The following is a 19,041-nucleotide window of genomic DNA, read 5'->3' on the forward strand; positions in this document are numbered from 1 at the left end:
TAACATAACATAACCAGAAATAACATAACTTAAACATGAATTAACGGGCAAATTATGCTCGATTTAAACTATAAATTACACGTTAAATGGCAGATACAACTGAGACAGATCTTACAAATTGGCTTGGCAGTCCATTCAGCATATATGTCATCAATCTCAATCACAAAGTCCTTCAAACTCTGTCTCCCTGACAAAGAATTTCAGCTCCTCTCCTTCTAGAAACTAGTTTGATCCCCAGCCTACAGCAGCCAACCCAAGTTCCACTGGCACAGTCTTCATCAAAAATGGCACATGTTTGTAGAACTTCTTCAACTCTGCTTATGATGGTCTGGATAGCATATACACCAGTGTTATTTTCAAGTGACAGAAACAGCCACAGCAAATCTATATTTGCCGGTTCTCAGCTTCTGGATCCAGCCTCTGTCTTCCTCAGTCTGCATGTACTACACCAGTACAGGTGGGATCATCATCTGTGATGGCTCTGTGTCCTTTGATATGATTTCAACCAGTTTCAATCTCCCCAGAAGATTTGGTTTCCAATCTCGGTTTCAGTCTTAACTTCCTTAGCAACTGGAAGGCTCAACTTCCTTTCTCAGTTTCCCCTTTTCCTTTTAAATTAGGGTCGTCTCAAGAAATGCAAGCTTTGAAGCCATGGATTCTATCACATCTACTCCATAAATTCATGACTGCTACACTGCAGGTAAGTCCCTTGCAGCAGTCAAAATGGGGTCTGTTTGAACTCAGCACTGAGTTCAAACGGCCCTGCTGAGTTTGGGTTTCCCTCATGTGTGAGTTGCGCCCTGTGCCCTTTCCCCAAAAATTAGATCCATCAGAAATGGGGACTTCCACATCCACCATTTTGGAAGTTCAATGACTCGGTGAAAATTCGGGCCCAAGTGTCAGATACAAATCACAATGTGGATTTACACATTGCAAGAATATGTGTGCAGGATGTCTTAACTGCTGATATAAAGGTATAAGATAAATTCAAATCTGAATCAACAGACTCACAGGTTTGGCTTTCTCACCTATTAGCTGGAATTATACCATTCCCTTTCGGAGGAGAGGATACGGGAGGTATACCGCTCCATTGACTTGTTAATTCTCAGCTGTGACCTATCGAGTTGCAGAGGCTGAGCCAAGTTACAGTTGAGAACACTGCAGAGGACCAGCCTCTATAGTGTAGTGCTGTTGGTAAAGGTTGTGCCTTGAAACCAAGAAACACATTTGTTTCCATAAGGGAGACCCATAGGAAGAAGGCCACAAACTGCAAAGTGATTTTCACACCAATTTTTTTCTCAATTAGATTATAGGCAACTCACTGGCCAGAATCTTTGGGTTGGCGTGCGGGGGTGGGCCCCACCCCGCCCCCACCCTGCCCCCACCCCGCCCCCACCCACCGACGCATTAAATGACGCGCGGCGACATTGGGCATGCGTCCTGACGTCATCGCATGTCATTCCGATCTTCAGTTCGGCGGGCATGCACCGGAGTTGGCTGCGCGCCCGCCGAACTGTGAAAGGCCCATTAAGGCCATTTAAAAACTAATTAAAAGGAGTAACAGAGCTGCCCGTCCAACCTTAAGGTTGACGGGGCAGGCAAAGAGCCCAGGTGGCCTTCGCATTTATTATGAAACCTCGTCCACGGGCGGGATGAGGTTTCCTGAAGGATTTATAAATAGAATAAATGTTTTCATTAAAATTCATTGACATGTCCCAGCTCATGTGACACTGTCACATGAGGGGACATGTCTGAAAAATTCTACTTTTTCTTTATTTGTATTTTTAACAATGAAATTAAACTCTCTGAGACAGCTCCATGCCTCAGGGAGATTTCTGCGCTCTTTCGTGCACATGCGCGAGAGTGCAGGCCCCGATTTGGCCTCCTCCCCCCACCCACTCAGTGAGCGCTCAGCGCTTCCGGGTGCGCGTCACGCTGGGCAGGCTTTAATTGGCCCGCCCACGTAAAATGGCGGCGCACAGCCGATTGCAGGTGGTGATCGGCTATGCGCCCGCCTACGTTCACTCCCACTCAGTCCCCCCGAACGGGGAGAAAATTCTCCCCATTATTTTATACTGAAGACTTTTTTCGAGAACCTTGCATGACTTGAGGCTGTCTGGAATTGCGGCCATCACATTAATTGTCAATTAATTAATGTTAGAAGTAGCACATTTTCATGTGATATAAGTTGGTAGACCAAGTGGCTGATTCTGATGTGTGAGTCTTGACAGTCTCATGTGTGAGCCTCCACAGGCTGTTCGATAGCCAGGGAGTTGATATGCCATGGTAACTTCTATTCTTACTTATGTTCTATACATTCCTAGGAGGGGTTGTTGGGCGAGAATTATCAGTAGAAACCCTGGGAGATTTTTCTCTTTCCTATACGCGAAGGGGGATCATTTTGATTTTAGGCAACAGCCAACATACATTATACACTGTTTCATGAAAACAGATCCAGTAATTGGCAAAAAAAAAAGCAGGGGAGATGAGGAGATTTTATTTACACAGTGAGTTGTCATGATCTGGAAAGCATTGCCTGAAAGGGTAGTGAAGCTGGTTCCATAGCAACTTTCAAAAGGGGATTGTATATACTATAGACTTAAAAAGGCAACACTTTCAGGGCTACAGAGATTGGAACCAATTGGATAGTTCTTTCAAAGAATTGGCACATGCACAGTGAGCTGAATGACCTATTTTTGCACTATGATTCTGTGTTAATGCCCATTTTACCTCATCGGCCAAAGTCGAAATTATTCCCAAGAGCACCAAGGCTATTTGTAACACCCCTGCCATTAATATCACAGCTGAGATTAGCTTCTCAGTGGAGACTGGGGATCAAAGCTCTGAGTATAACTAGTCTGTACAGCTCAGTTACTCACTGGATAAACTTGCTGAGCCATTGGCGGATCTACACTGTCTGCATTTCTAATGAGTACATCATGCACTTCACTGCACAACTGGGTACACAACTACTAGAGTTACAGGAGATACATATATATATATATAATATGAGCTGTCACACAGCAAACGGCTACACCGGTGGTATCTCAAGTTCACTTTAAGGCATCTCAAAATATTCTGAGCTGATTCAAATTTACTGAGAGGCATGTGAAAATTAATTAGAATGACATTATTACGTAAATAAAATATATTGTTTACTTATAGAAACTAATTTCAGTTCTCTAAGACACTCTAAGACATCTTGAAATATGTTGTCGGCATTTATAAATTGCAATAAGACATTTGTCTCTGCCAGGTATTCAAATTGATTCTGCGATCAAAACAATTATACATAACTAACTGCATCCACTCCAAGTGTCCAAATTACCTGGTATTTATCTAGCCCTAGGTGAAACCTGTATTTTATTCATTTTGATTGGCATATCTCCCATATGTGGTCCTTACCAATTTTAGTGGTAACCCTCCGTGACCTTGCCATTTCTTATCTCTGTTACCTCCTCCAGCCCTACATCTCTCTCAGATCTTGGCATCCCACCAATTCTGGCCTCTTGAGAATCCTGATTTATAACACTCCGCAACTGGCAGCAGTGCCTTCTGGAATTCCCTCCTTAAACCTCTCCACTTCTCTCCCTCTCTCTCCTCCTTTAAGATGCCCATTAAACCTACCTCTTTGACCACGCTTTTGGTCATCTGTCCTGGTATCTCCTCGTGTGTCTCAGTGCCAGATTTTGGTGGTTAAAACTCCTGTGAAGTGTTGGACAATTTATTACATTAAAGGAGCTATATAAATACAAGTTGTTATTGCCATTTTGAACTTCAAGGGGACGTGGATCTGAATATTACATTTCAACGTGGGCAGATATCGAAGATTTTTGAAGATATCAGATTGGTGGTCATGGCAAGTCTGAGGAAGATTCTAAAATGAAAGCAGCAGCGTGGACAGAAGAATGTGAATTGTACACATTTTGGAAAAAAGAAAGATAAAAGTTTTAAAACAATTCGTGAGATTTTTAGCAGAATGGAGGAACTAAGAGATCTAGTGCCCCCAATACTGAAGAAATCTACAAGTGGGAGTTCAGGTAGGGAAAGTTATAAAAATGCGAACTGATTTCTGGGTTTTATACACAGGAACATTCACTATGAAAGCAAGCTATGTTGAATTTGCATATGATATTGTTCCGGTTAACAGCATGCATTTCTAGGCAAGCCATTGTAGAATGAATAAAAAGCTATGGGAATAATATCTGTAATGAATGGTTATAGTTTTAAGTGCCTTGGGATGTTTTCCTTTGTTAATAGGGACATACATATGAACATATAAATGCAAGATGATGAAGAAAAGCTCAATGTTAAAGCTTTTATTGAGGGAGGAAATTATTAGAGGATTCAAATTTTGAAAGGTTTTGAGTGGCAAATAGTAAAAAAATTGCTCCAATGTGTTAGTAATTCTGTAAGAAGGGGGCACTTATTCAGAATTATCACACGAGAAGCAATAGGACAATGTGATACAGTTGTGTAGTTGCATTGTTACTGGGCGAATAATCCAGAAAATATCTGTTGAAATCCCACCAATAGGAGTTCACGAATTTTGAATTATGTTCTTTAAGCCTGGGAATTGAAGAGACTGGGATCAGCCGCTGTCACCATGAAGAATCCTGCTTTAGATACCAGGAAGTAGGCTTCCAGCCTGGAGTATGTTAACAGCAAGTTAAATTAACAACTCAACTATGTACAAATTTACAGTAGAAGGTACAGGTATGGAGGTGACCCCAATCTAGATCTTAACCCAACTGTCTCCATCTCCAGACTGACTCTGGCTCTGGGTCTTTTTACATCACTCTTTGGGTGGTACTGTACTCAGTCTCACATTAACCCTTTATGTATCAGATCCTTCTACTACAGAAATAAAAAGAAGGATATTAATAAAAGTACATTTTGATTGTAACATCAACTTAACTGGTTTGCTAATGTCCTTTAGGGAAGGAAACCTGCCATCTTCCTGCTCTGACCTGAGAAGCGGCCTCATAAGCAACTCAGTTGTAGTGCAGCAATTCAAGATGAAGGCCCAGGGTCACCTTCTCAGGAAACTAACAATGCACTATAGATGCCAGCCTTGCCAGGGACCCACTCCCCACATCCTGTGAGTGAACAAAAAGAACATGGGGGCCCTGAATATCTCTAGGGTTCTTCCAAGCCACACCCTAACTTTGGTGGAAGATCAGCAGAAACCTTGGGGAAATACCAGTTTAATTGCCTCCCTGCAGCTTTGTTGATCTTTTATCAAATAACCCTCAATGAAAATTCCAGAATAGAACATTTTAACACAAGTAGAAACTGAGACATCAATACGTCATGACTTAAAGGGAGTTGAATAGGCATTTGAAAGGGAAGAATTTAAAATGATATGAGGAAAGGCAGGGAAATGAGATTGGAACAGGTAGTTCCAGCTGAAGTAACGCAAAAAAGCCAAACAGCTTCCTTGGGTGCTGCACACAGCAGTTCAGCGATTCTGAACTCAAAGTCTACAAGGCTAAACATAAGGCCATATCCATTTTCTGATCTTAATTTTAGTTACTGTATTATCCTTCTGTTTAGGTTCCTCATTAAATGAGGTTAAAATCACAAGTGCCAATTATGTCAACCAGTTCCTTAAAAATAACCGACAGTAAAGCAGTCTCACCAAACTTTCAGTAGCAACATACTGCATATCAAGCTTTAATATTCATTGGATATGTTGGAAAGAAATACGCCTTTTCACCACAGCCATTTCCAACAGAACACTTCCGCCATCACCACCAAAAATTCACCGGTTACTGTTGGCCATTGCTTGTAACCCTGAGCATGGAACCCTTTCCTGATCCTGGGATAACTCACAAAAGGGCAGGGAGAGCCACCCCTGAGGTTTCAAATGACCCTGCTACCCAAGGAAAAACTGTAGTAAACTGTGTTATCCGACACGCCACCAAACAGAATTCTCTAGTAGCCAGAATTTCTGACAACCCTTTTGTTTCAAAGCCAATCTGTTCTGATATTGCATTCTTCAGAATAAAACTTACAATAATAACTAGGTTGTAAATCTGCAGTCGTTCTTAGCCGTTCTTTACGTTAAAATTATTAAATTATTGGATCAGTTTTGGTTATTGTGACAAAGATATGCCGCACCTCGTCATGTGTCCGGAGTAATTAAATTCCCTGTTAACCAGCATTTTTGATTAACCAGCACCACCCATTCCCCAAGCATGCCAGATAACAACTGTACATGGAAAATGTACCAAAGCTGTATAATGTAAACACTTGTAAAATGTCGATAAAATTAACTTAAAAAACAAAAGAACTCACAGTTTGTTTTCATTTGCAGGAGAATCTCACACGTAATATTCATTAACTTAATCAAGCACCTAGTGATTTTGGACTGTTTTGTCAAACAATAAATGCAATTGTGATGTTGATTCTTTTTCTCTCTCTTTCATTTCATGGAAAACAAAAGGTCAAGTTTCAATAGTAACCCATCTAGGGTTTCTTTCGTGAAAAGGAAAAAAGATATTCATTGTTTGCAGTTGATATGGTTTGCCTTTTTAAGACAGGATAAGATAAAGGTTTCTTGCCACATAGAAAGCAACAAATAGCATATGGCAGTAATGTATAGGCAGGAAGCAAATGACATATTTATATGTTAGTCTGACTTGTTTGGACTTTTCAGAGGCACTGCATTCCAGTCATCCAAAAAACAAGTAAAATGTTGGGAGTTTTTTTTAAGAGCCACAGACTAAGCACAGCATGTGACATTAAGCTTTTATTGAACCAATTTGCAAGATGTGGAGCCCTCCTGATTGGACAACAAATGGTAAAGAAGGGGAGTTTACAATCCTAATTCCTGAATTTGGCACAGGAGGAGAAGGCATACGACCAACTTCTTCCCTTCTAGAGTTGCCCTCTACTTGAAGAATCAGATCAGACTGTGGCACAGTTCCACAATGCTAGACGTCCTCCAGTATCTACCACAAGCGTCTAATCTTCGCGTTTGAACATGTATGTTGGCAGACTTTATGGTTAAGGAGGCCATCAGAGCTGAACCTGAATCTGATTTGACCTGTTATTGCACTTTCTACCAGATGGGGTTCATAAGCTCATAGTATAATATAAGATCATAATCTATCTCTCAAGATCATGGATGACAATCCCAATTACAGCACTCCTACTTCCAGCCCATTTTGAGAAAAGCAAATTGAACACAGGCAGGAATTAGAACCTGGGATTTTCCAGGCCAATTTGCTCGACAGAATGCTGCATTAGGGTAAAAACAGAAAATGCTGGAAAAACTCTGCAAGTCTGGCAGCATCTGTGGTTGACAAGAGCCTTAACTGTGTCTGACCCATCTCCTGCACATCTGCCCTCACCCCTTCCCCTCCCTTCCAGAACCAATATAGGGTCTCCCTTGTCCTCGCTTTTCACCTCACCAGCATCCAAATTCAAAGGATCATCTTCCGCCATTTCCGGCAACTCCAGCAAGATGCCACCACCAAACACACTTTCCCATTACCCCCTCCGTCAGCATTCCATAGATACCATTCCTTCCATGACAACCTGGTCCGCTCCTCCATCACCCCCAACTCCTCATCCCCTTCCCACAGCCTCTTCCCATGCAATCGTAGAAGGTGCAACACCTGCCCCTTTACCTCCTCCCTCCTCACCATCCAAGACCCCAAACATTCCTTTCAGGTGAAGCAGCGCTTCACTTGCACCTCCTTCAATTTGGTCTACTGCATCCCCTGCTCCTAGTATGGTCTCATCTACATTAGAGAGGCCAAACGCAGTTTGGGTGATCGCTTTGTGGAACACCTTCGCGCAGTTTGCTAGCATGACCCAGACCTTCCTGTCGCTTGCCATTTTAACACAACATCCTGCTCACATACCCACATGTCTGTCCTTGACCTGCTGCAATATTCCAGTGAAGCCCAATGCAAACTGGAGGAACAGCACCTCATCTTCCGATTTGACACTTTACAGCCTTCTGGACTTAACATTGAGTTCAACAATTTCAGATCATGAACTCTCTCCTCCCTCTTGAATCATTTTATAAACATTTTTTTTTATTTGTTTGTTTGTTTAATTAATTAATTAATGTTTTTTTTTTACCCTGTTTCCCAAACTCTCCCTATCCCCACAGGGCCATCTGTCATTGGTTTTTATATTGTGCTTTCACAGAGCACTGACCCATGTTCTGTTATTAACACATTCTGCTATCTTACCTTTATGCCATTCTCAGCACCTTCTTTACTGTTTACCACTTCCACAAACACTCCATTTGTCTAGTGTCCATGACATCTTTGTCAATCTCTCCTTAGCTGTCACCTACCCCTGATCTTCTATCTTGTTCCACCTGCTCCACCCCCCCCCCTTAAAGAGTATAAAACCCATCATATTTCTACTTCTCTTCAGGTCTGGAGAAGAGCCATAGTGACTCGAAATGTTAACTCTGTTCCTCTCTCCACAGATGCTGCCAGACCTGCTGAGCTTTTCCAGCATTTTCCTTTTTTATTTCAGCATCCGCAGTATTTTGCTTCTATGTTATGTTGCATTAGGGTACTGCATTCGGTCAGATATCAATTCTGAATATCCTCATTTCGCATCCTAGAAAATTCCATTGTAATGTTTTGCTTTGTTTTGATTAACTTTTACTTACAAATACAAATTACAAGCAACTCATCTTTGAAATAGTACGAGTAAAATGAAAACCAAGTAAACAAAATAGACTCTGTACTAATATTGTAAGCTCCCCCTCCACCTTGCCTCTCACCCATAGGCCCCCTAACAGCAGCTATAATGTAGGACAGAGAATAAATCAGGAGATAATGAGGGCATATAAAAAAATGCAGTACATTAGTCATGGGTGACTGTAATCTTTGTGTAGATTGGAAAAATCAACTTGGCAGAGGAAGCCACAAGCAAGAATTCAGAGAGTGTTTTCAGGACAGTTTCCTAAAACAATATGTTGTGGATCCAGCCAGGGATCAGGCTATTTTGGTCCTGGTAATGTGTAATGAAGCAGGTTTAATAAATGATCTCAGAGTAAAAGATCCCCAAGGAAACAGTGACCTAAACATGGTAGAATTTAGCATTCAGTTTGAGAGTGAGAAACTTGGGTTGGAAACAACTGTGCTAAACTTAAAGGGTAATTACAAAGGAATGAGAGCAGAGTTGGCTGGGGTGGACTGGGAAAGGGTTGATGAACAATGGCAGATGTTTAAGAAAATAGTTCATGACTCACAACAAAGATATATCCCAGTGAGGAAGAAGAATGCTAGTAAGAAGGTAAACCAACAATGCTTAACCAAACAAGTTAAGGATAGAAACAAATTGAAAGAAAAAACATACAATGTGACAAAGATTAATGGTAAACCAGAGGACTGGGAAACTTTTAAAACCCAAAAAAGATGACCAAATAAAAATTAAGAAGGAGAAAATAAACTTTGAGGGTAAACTAGCAAGTAATATAAAAATGGATAGTAAGAGCTTCTTTATATATATAAAAAGGAAGAGAGAGGCCAAAGTGAACATAGGCCCCTGGGGAAATAATAATGGGGAACCAGGAAATGGTAGAGGGGTTGAATAAATACTTTGCATCAGTCTTCACTAATAGCATTCTAAAAATACTAAATAATCAAGGGGAAAAAGGCGGTGGGGGGGGGAGGCAGATAAATACAATAAGTATCACTAGAGAATGAGTATTAGGGAAACTAATGGGGCTGAAGGCCGATAAGTCCCCTGGACCTGATGGGTTTCATCCTAGGATATTAAAGGAAGTAGCTATAGAGATAGTGGATGCGCTGGTAGTAATCTTCCAAGAATCCTTAGATTCTGGAAAAGTCCCGGAGGATTGGAAAACTGCCAATGTAACAGCCTTATTCATAAAGGGAGGGAGACAAAAAAACAAGTAACTATAGGCCAGTTAGCTTAACATCCGTCATTGGGAAATTGTTAGAGTCTAATAGATATAATAACAGAGCATTTAGAAATGCACAATATAATCAAGCAGAGTCAGCATGGCTTCATGAAGGGGAAATCATGCCTGACGAATTTATTAGAATTCTTTGAGGAGGTAACAAGCAAGATAGATAAAGGGGAACCAGTAGATGTAATATATTTGGATTTCCAAAAAGGCGTTTGATAAGGTATCGCACATCAGGCTATTTAAAACGATAAGAGCGCAGTGTGTTGGGGGTAGTATATTAGCATGGATAGAAGATAGGTTAACTAATAGAAGACAGAGAGTTAGGATAAGGGGGCATTTTCTGGATGGCAACCTGTACCTACTGGAGTGCCACAGGGATCAGTGCTGGGGCTCAATTATTTACAATATATATTACTGACTTGGATGGAGGAAGTGAATGTACTATCACCAAGTTTGCGGATGACACAAATATAGGTGGGAAGGCAGGTGGTGAGGATGACACAAGGAGTCTACAGAGGGATATAGACAGGTTACGTGAGTGGGCAAAAACTTGGCAAATGGAATATAATGTGGGAAAATGTGAGGTTATGCACTTTGGCAGGAAGAATAGATGAGCTGAATATTTTTTAAATGGAGAAAGACTGCAGAAAGCTGCAGCACAGAGGGATTTGGGTGTCCTTGTGCATGAATCCCAAAAAGCTAGTATGCAAAGGGAGGAAGGGAGAGATCAGGAAATTACAGGCCAGTCAGTTAACCTCAGTGGTGGAGAAGTTACTAGGAAGAAATCTGAGGGACAGAATATATCTGCACTTGGAGAGGCATGGATTAATCAGGGATAGTCAGCATGGATTTGTTAAGGGAAGGTCTGTTTGACAAATTTGATCGAATTTTTTGAGGAAGTAACCAGGAGTATTGATGAGGGTAATGCATTTGATGTGGTCTACATGGACTCTAGCAAGGCTTTTGATAAGGTCCCTCATGGCGGACTGGTCAAGAAAGTAAGAGCCCATGGGATCCAAGGCAAAGTGGCATGTTGGATCCAAAATTGACTGAGAGACAGGAAGCAGAGGGTGATGGTAAAGGGATGTTTCTGTGACTGGGCGTCTGTTTCTAGTGGGGTTCTGCAGGGCTCGGTGCTGGGGCCCTTGCTGTTTATGGTGTATGTAAATGATTTGGACTTAAATGTAAGAGGTATGATCAAGAAGTTCGCGGATGACATGAAAATTGGTAGGCTGGTAAATAGCGAGGAGGATTGCTCTAAACTGCAAGATGATATCAATGGACTGATCAGGCAGGCAAAGCAGTGGCAAATAGAATTCAACCTGCAAAAGTGTGTGAGGTAATGCATTTGGGGAGAGCTAACAAGACAAGGGATTACACTATGAATGGTAAGGCCCCAGAAAGCACTGAAGATCAGAGGGACATTGGTGTGTATATCCACAGATCCCTGGAGGTAGCAGGGCAGGTAGATAAGATGGTTAAGAAGGCATATGGGGTACTTGGCTTTATTAGCCAAGGTCCAGAATACAAGAGCAGGGAGGTTATGCTGGAATGTATAAAATGCTGGTTAGGCCACAATTGGAGTACTGCGTGCAGTTCTGGTCACCACATTATAGGAAGGATGTGATTGCACTGGAGAGGGTGCAAAGGAGATTTACCAGGATGCTGCCTGGGCTGGAGGGTCTGAGTTATGAGGGAAGATTGGATAGGCTGGGGTTGTTTTCCTTGGAGCAGTGAAGTTTGAGAGGGGACCAGATAAAGGTGAATAAGATTATGAGGGGCATAGATAGGGTGGTTAGGAAGGCACTCTTTCCATTAGTAGAGGGGTCAATAGCAAGGGAGCATAGATTTAAAGTAAGAAGTAGAAGGAGAAGAGAGGAGTTGTGGAGAAGTTTTTTCACCCAGAGGGTGGTGGGAGCCCGGAACTCACTGCCTGAGAGGGTGGTTGAGTCAGAAAAACCTCATAACATTTAAGAAGTATTTAGATATTCACTTGCGTTGCCATAGCCTCCAGGGCTATGGGCCAAGCGCTGGAAAATGGGATTAGTGTAGTCAGATCTTTGTTGACTAGCGCAGACACGATGGGCCGAGTGGCATCCTTCTGTGCTGTAAATGTCTATGAATCTATGAGCTTAAGTTCAGCAGGTAACAGGGAAGGTAAAAGGAATGTTGGCTTTTAATTCAAAGGGAATGGAGTATAAAAATAGCGAAGCCTTGCTAAAACTATAGAAGGCACTAGTTAGACCACACCTTGAATACTGTGAACAGTTTTGGTCCCCTTAACTAAGGAAAGCTATACTGGCATTGGAGGCAGTCCAGAGAAGGTTCACTAGGCTGATTCCCAGTATGGAGAGATTTTCATATGAGGAGAGGTTGAGTAGGTTGGGCCTGTACTCATTAGAATTTCGAAGAATGAGAGGCGACCTTATTGAAACATATAAGATTCTTAGGGGGCTTGACAGGGTAGCTGCTGACAGGTTGTTTCTCCTTGTGGGAGAGACTAGAGGGCATAATCTCAGAGTAAGGGGTTGCCCATTAAAGACAGAGATGAACAGGAATTTCTTCTCTCAGAGGGTAGTCAATCTGTGGAATTCTTTACCACAAAGGGCTTTAGAGGCTGGGTCGTTAAGTATATTCAAGACATATAGACATATTTTTAATTAGTAAGGGAATCAAGGGTTATGGGGAAAAGGCAGGAAAGTGGAGTTGAGGATTATCAGATTAGCCATGATCTCATTGAATGGCAGAGGCTCCTACCTCTTATGGTCTTATGGTCACCTAGTAAATTTGGAAAACCATATTTTTGCCTCAGAAAGTCAGACTGAAATCCAGCTTAGAATAGTTAATCAGAAATCTTCTGTCACTCAAGGGGGAGAATTTTCTCCTCGTTGGGCAGGCCGGTCAGGAGGGGGTGCAGGTGGGTGCAGAGCCAATCGCCGCCCACGCCAATTAAGGCCCACCCAGAATGAAGCGCGGCTCCCGAGGACAGGGGGAGTGGGCAAGCAGTAGCGGGAGTGCTATGACTGCTGGGTCCAATGGCGACCCGGCGGCCTGTTTAAAGAGCGCTCCCGCAGCCTTTCAAAGGCTGTGAACCATGGCCAGCAGAAAGCTTCCCCAGAGCGCTGCTGGTGAGCAGGCCAGGCAGGAGGGCAGGTCAGCAGGGCCACTGTGTCCCTCGCTTTTCGGACAAGTGCCTTGCTACCCCCCTCCAGAGGGTGGCAGCACGGCATGAGATCCATGTTCCCAGGGACAGGAGGAGGAAACCCCCACCACATGACCAAATGTGCCTGGGAGGAGGTGGCAGAGATAGTGAGTTCCCGCGGTGTGGCACGACGCACCTGGATTCATTGCCGCAAGCGTTTCAACATCCTCTTGCACTCAGGAATGGTGAGTACCGTGTTGGCGTTGGTCACTTAACACAGCAGTGTGGCTCCCCACCCCCCCGGCACCAACCTCCAACCCCCCAACTCTGAATGTAGTTACTGCATTGAATCATTCACGGCAAGTGTCCTTCGCTGGGTGGGCCAGCAGATATTGCCCATGCCGAGGTCACCCTGAGAGGGTTGTGCTGAGCTGGGTTCTGCACCCGCTGCATGTGGTGCACTTACACCCACAGTAATGTTTTGGGGCTACCTCAAGGATCTGCACCTAGGGGCAGTGCTGGAACTCCTAAACATGTCAAAGTCAGGCTGCTGACACGCTGGGAGGGGAACTTTCAGGTGGCGGGGCACCCATCCATCTGCTGCCCTTGGCTTTCCACGTGCTTCTGTGTTCTTGCTTTGCAAGGTGAAACCGTGTGGGTGGCAAATGTGATGGAGGCAGCATGTGGGCAAGGGGGTGTCAGCCCTGGCTTCTTGGTGCGAGTGTGCAGCAGCTGCAGAGTCACGATTCACTGGAGCCCTGCAATGTTTCACTCAGGTGGGGGTGGCAGGGGTGTGATGGCAATCCAGGTACAGGGCGGACTAATCAATGCTCCTCTCTCCTTCTCAGGAGAAGACAACACACAATAACACAGAGCGGATGCGGACTGGTGGAGGCCGGGCCCAGTTGGCCATTATAACCAAATACAGGCAGGAGGCGATGGAGCTGGGGAGGCGCCATGCGCCGAGGTCCACCGGTGGCGGTGAGGCTGGGGTGCCTGGGGGAGGTAAGAGTGCTGTGCACTGAGGTTACCATGTCTGTCCCAGCAACCATTCCACTGTTGAATGTTTAGTGATTTAAGCTTCCAACATGGGTTTCCCATTGATTATGGAAGGATGAGCACATACTGATCCGGGGGCCAGGCATGTACATTGACATTGTCTCGACTTGATGTCCTTGTTCTTCCTTTCAGCATCACCAGAGTAGGGCCAAGAGGAGGAGGCAGAGGGGCTGCCTCTAACACCTGAGGGCCCAGAAGAATTAGACGCACCAGCGTCACACCATCTCTGCCAGGCAGGCACCAGCGCAGATACTAGCACCTCGGTGGGAATTAGATCATCGGCTAATGTCCTGGGGCATAGTGGTGAGGGCACTTCACACTCGCTTGAGGTGCAGGTGGAGACAGAGAGTGCCCATGGCGCCGGCAGTCGGAGGGCTGCAGGGGACCAGGAACATGCTCAGTCAGTGGCTGATGATGGGCCTCCGGAGTCGTCCCTGAGGCAGTAGACACTGGAAATCCAGCAGGGTCTGCGGGAGGCCCTGGCGGAGATACATGAGGTTATGCGTGGCATAGTCTCCGTGCTGGAGGAGTACATGCGGAGCATCAGCAAAGCAATGGCCCTCATGGCCGAGCGCAATGCCTCATCCATGGAGACCGTGGCAACTCTCGTGGAGAGGTTCCTCCAGCTGAACAATCAGGGCTTGCTCGGGTGGTGCTCGGACCTGAAAGCCCACACAGTGGCATTGACCTCAGCTGGTCAGTGCCAGTGCCGGGAGATGGGTTGGGCACCAAGTATCCCAGCGATGTGTCCATCCATCAGTGGTGAGCAGGGATGTCCGAAGCGACCTCATGTCAGCGCATGAGCTGCCTGTCGTCTCTGCGGGCTCCTCTCAGGGCACTCCGGGTGAGGGTAGCAGCTCCTCCGCCCCTCTGCCAGTGACCGTGGGATCCGACGAGGCTGCAGTGACTGGGGAGATGCCAACCATGGAACTGGCCGCTCACTCCCAGGCGGGGCCATCAAAGGCTCCACGGGCCAGAGGACGCCCGCCAAGGTCATCGAGGCCAACAGGACAGCACAGTGAGCAGGCTGTCTCAAATGCCAGTGCCAGTGAAGGGGGAGCACCTAGATGTCGCACCCAAAAGCATAAACTTAAGGCACCTTAGGCACACCACGGGCTTTTCACTGGTGGTTTTATGTTGCCCCGCTATTAGTTGATTATAATTTGGTGTGATGCTGAACACCTTTGAATTAAGTTTTTTTTTCTGTTTTATTTTGTGAAATTATTAAATGTTTCATATGTGAACATGGCTCAGGGTGTTTCCTCACTTCTGCAGGTGGACGGGGACCCATGATTAATGAGCGAGTTGTTTGTCATTGAGCTTTATTGACAAGGCACATAGTTAATGTTCCTAACCAGGCAGATGTTGCTCTCAAGCATCAAGTGTGGAGCCTGCAGCCCTGCCTTGTGTTGAAGGTCCATCTGTGGTGGGCTAGCTGAAGGTTCATTGGATTAAAGCCTCCCAGGTGTCCTTGCCTCCCTGGAGTATGCCCAGGTCAGCGTCTATCCCCTCAGTGTTCTCCTGTGTGTGCTCATCCTCAGACTCACTACTGGACTCATCGTCTGCAGCCGGAACATCTGCACCATCTACATCTTCTTCCTCCACTGCATCCCCCCTTTCCAGCGCCAGATTGTGCAGAGCGCAGCATGCAACCACTATCATAGAGACGCGATCTGGGGGGTATTGGAGTGCGCCCCCTGAGTGGTCCAGGCATCCGAAATGCATCTTGAGAAGACCGATGACTCTCTCTACCACAGCCCTTGTGGAGGCGTGGCTCCTATTGTACTGCTGCTCATCCTCTGTTCTTGGATGGTGGAGAGACGTCATGAGCCACCTTTTGAGGGGATAGTCCTTGTCACCCAGCAGCCATCCATCCAGCAGGGCTAGAGCACTGAAGAACCTCGGCACCTGGGAGTGTCTCAGGATGTAAGCATCATGGGATCTGCCTGGGTACCTTGCACACACTTGCAGAATCTGCAACCTATGGTCACACGTTCAAGGAGTGGAATCCCTTCCTGTTGACAAAGGCACCCGGCTCACCCACTGGTGCCTTGATGGCCACATGTGCACAGTTGATTGTGCCCTGGACGCGGGGAAACACAGCAATCGCTGCAAAACCTCTGGCTCACTCTGCCTGGCTGGCCTCGTCCCAGCGATAGCGAGTGAAAGTCAATGCACGCCTGAACAGAGCATCTGTCACCTGCTTGGCACAAGTGTGGACAGCTGACTGGGAGACTCCACAAAGATCACCCACCTGGAAAGAGGCAGAGGCATAGATGTTGAAGGAAGCTATGACCTTCAACACCACTGGTATGGGGTGCCCACCCACATAGTTGGAGCTGATCTCAGGGCCTATCATCTGACAGATGGAGGTCACTGTCTCCCCTGAGAGATGGAGCCTCCCTCATCACTGCAGCTCAGACATATTGAGGTAACTGCTTCGCCACCTGTAAACCCTGGCAGCAGGATAGTGGCGTCTTCTGCAGCCCCTTCCGCCTTGGCCTTCCTGTTGGCCCTGAGCCCCTTGTGCCTGTGCCTCTCCTCCCAAAGGTGGCTCCCCTGGAGGCTGAATATGGACTCCTGGCCTCCTCCCTCTTCTGGCCCTCTCTTCCTCCTCAGAGGAGGTGCCTCCAGCAGAGAGCACAACTCCCATTCCCAGGCTAAGGGAAGGCTTCCTGAAACCTGCAAGGCCCCAAAAATGATCTTTACTGTTGAGTCCTGACCTGAAGGCTGTTACTCCTGTCCAAGCAGCTGGTATGAATTTTGAAGTATTCCTGCTCACACAGGCAAGTAGCAGTAAGTTTAAACATTAAATGTCTGCCAAAGACCACTCGCGACTCCACTCACCAGTGGATGAGGTTTATACAAATGTCTCCTACCCGCCTGCCCATTGCGCCCACGCGACGTCCTGAAGATTGCCCAGGCCTTGGAAAATCAGTGTCAATTAGTGGCTCAAGGGCCTTAACTGGCTCTTAATGGCAGACACGCATCAGAGATCATCGCGCGCCCACCAACCGAAATATCGCGATGGCGCGCAGTGATGTCGGGACACATGCCCGACGTCACCGCGCATCAATTTATGTGCAGGCATGTGGGGCCCCTCCCCACACGCTGATGAGAAAATTCTGCCCATGGAGTCCTACAAAATCTAAATTTCTGAACACAGTTCTGGGGCTGTTTGTGTTCAGAGCAAAAAAACTGCCCTGGTTAAAAGTTAACTTGGCTGAATTTATGAGAATAGTGCCGTTGATGTATATGTGGACTGTCAAAAGGCATTTCACAAGGCACCACATATTGGACTTGTTAGCAAAATTGAAGTCCATGGGATTAGACAGCCAATGACTGTATGAAATTGTCTAAAAATTGTCTGGAAAGCACACAGTAGTGATGTGAAATAATACATTTTGTGAGGAAGATTGAGGAGAGTCATTATGCACTAAATATTAGAATTTTAAAAGGGGTGCAGGAACAGAGAGACCTGGGGGTCTATGCACACAAGTCTTTGAAAGTGACAGGACAAGTTGAAAGGGCTACTAAGAAACCTAACAGAATCTTTAGCTTTATAAATAGAAGGATGGGGACAAAAATGGTTTGCTTAGTACAGCTTCAAGTGGCACTGACTGTGTTGACTCCACAGAGGCAGGCAGCATATGGCCCTGTCTTCAATAATATCAGTGATGAATCCTGTGTCAACCATGCAGGTAGTGGCACTGTCTATGCCCCAGGGAATCGATGTAAGTCTATGCAGTATCACTTGAAGTGGCACTATGCGAACAATTGCTTCTTCCCATGGAGCACAAAAGCAAGGAAATTACGCTAAGCCTTTATAAATCACTGGCAAGGCCCCAGCTGCAAAATCATGTCTAATTCTGGGAACCACACTTTGGAAGGATGCCAAGGCGTTAGAGAGGGTGCAGGAGAGTTTTACTTCTTACTTAGAATGGTATGAATGAAAGGGATGAAAGGCTTCAGTTACATGTAGCGACCAGAGAAACTGAGACGGTTCTCCTTCGATCAGAGAAGGTTAAGGGGAGATTTGATAAAGGTGTTCAATGTCATGAAGGGTTTTGATAAAGTAACTAGGGAGAAACCGTTTCCAATGGTAAAATGGTCAGTAACCAAAGGGTACACATATGAAGTAAGTGGGAAAAGAACCAGAGGCAACATGAGGAAAACAAATACACGAGTGAATATGATCTTTAATACACTGTCTGAAATGGAAATGGAACCACATTCAACAAAAACATTCAAAATGGAATTGGGTAAATACTGGAAGGGGAGAAATTTGCATAACTATGAGTAAAGAACAGCAGAGAAAAATTAATTGGATGGCCCTTTCACAGAGCCAGTACAGGAATACTGGGTTGAATGGCCTCTTTTGTGCTTTATCAGTTTTTGATTCTATGATGTTATCAGACTCAAGGTACAAAGCTGTACTTTCATCCTTGAGGCAGGTAGCGGAAGGCGGGAAAATTCCCACCTCCTCTAGCCCACCTTGGAGAGAGTGCCAGGAAAGCCAAGACTTTCATTGCGGGGGACTAGATGTGGGCTGCGGTCAGGCCAGCCGAACATGAAAGAGGTCAAAGGCAGCCACAGAGGCGGCCAGGTGCTGGGGCAAGCCTGCCTCAGTGCTGTGGGACTTCATCCCAGTTATAATGAAAAGAATAGGCTCCTCTAGCCCTCACCTCTCACACCCCAAACACCATCCATGCCATCTCATGCCTCCCCACCCCTATGGCCCCCATGCTAAACTATGGCACGTCCTAGCCCATTCATTTACTATATACTGTATAGAACCAATGGACCCTATGGTGACAATAGGGTGTGTAAAAAAAGCTTTAAAAAAGTTATTCATTGGTAACTTTTCACTTTCTGAAACAAAACTCCTTTTTACTACTGGCCAATAAAAGTGCCAATCATCTAGACC

This window comes from Cetorhinus maximus, chromosome 5, assembly GCF_964194155.1.
Source record: "Cetorhinus maximus chromosome 5, sCetMax3.hap1.1, whole genome shotgun sequence".
In the NCBI taxonomy this organism is placed as follows: Eukaryota; Metazoa; Chordata; class Chondrichthyes; order Lamniformes; family Cetorhinidae; genus Cetorhinus; species Cetorhinus maximus.